Below are 206 nucleotides of genomic sequence, written 5' to 3' on the forward strand. Positions count from 1 at the left end.
ATCAAGACAAAAGATTCAAAGAGAAATAATAATAATAATAAAGAAGAGAAAATAAGAAAAAATAAAAAAATACGACGAATCGAACGAAACGTTGCGCAACGCCCGTCGTAATGCAAGACGCGATTTTACCCCTTCTTACATTGCATTTCTATTTTTAATAATGTATGGCTCTTTCATATTTCGCTGCATCGGACACGTGGAAACAC

This window comes from Ceratina calcarata, unplaced genomic scaffold (assembly GCF_001652005.2).
Source record: "Ceratina calcarata isolate Rehan_Ccalc_2016 unplaced genomic scaffold, ASM165200v1 scaffold569.2, whole genome shotgun sequence".
NCBI lineage: Eukaryota > Metazoa > Arthropoda > Insecta > Hymenoptera > Apidae > Ceratina > Ceratina calcarata.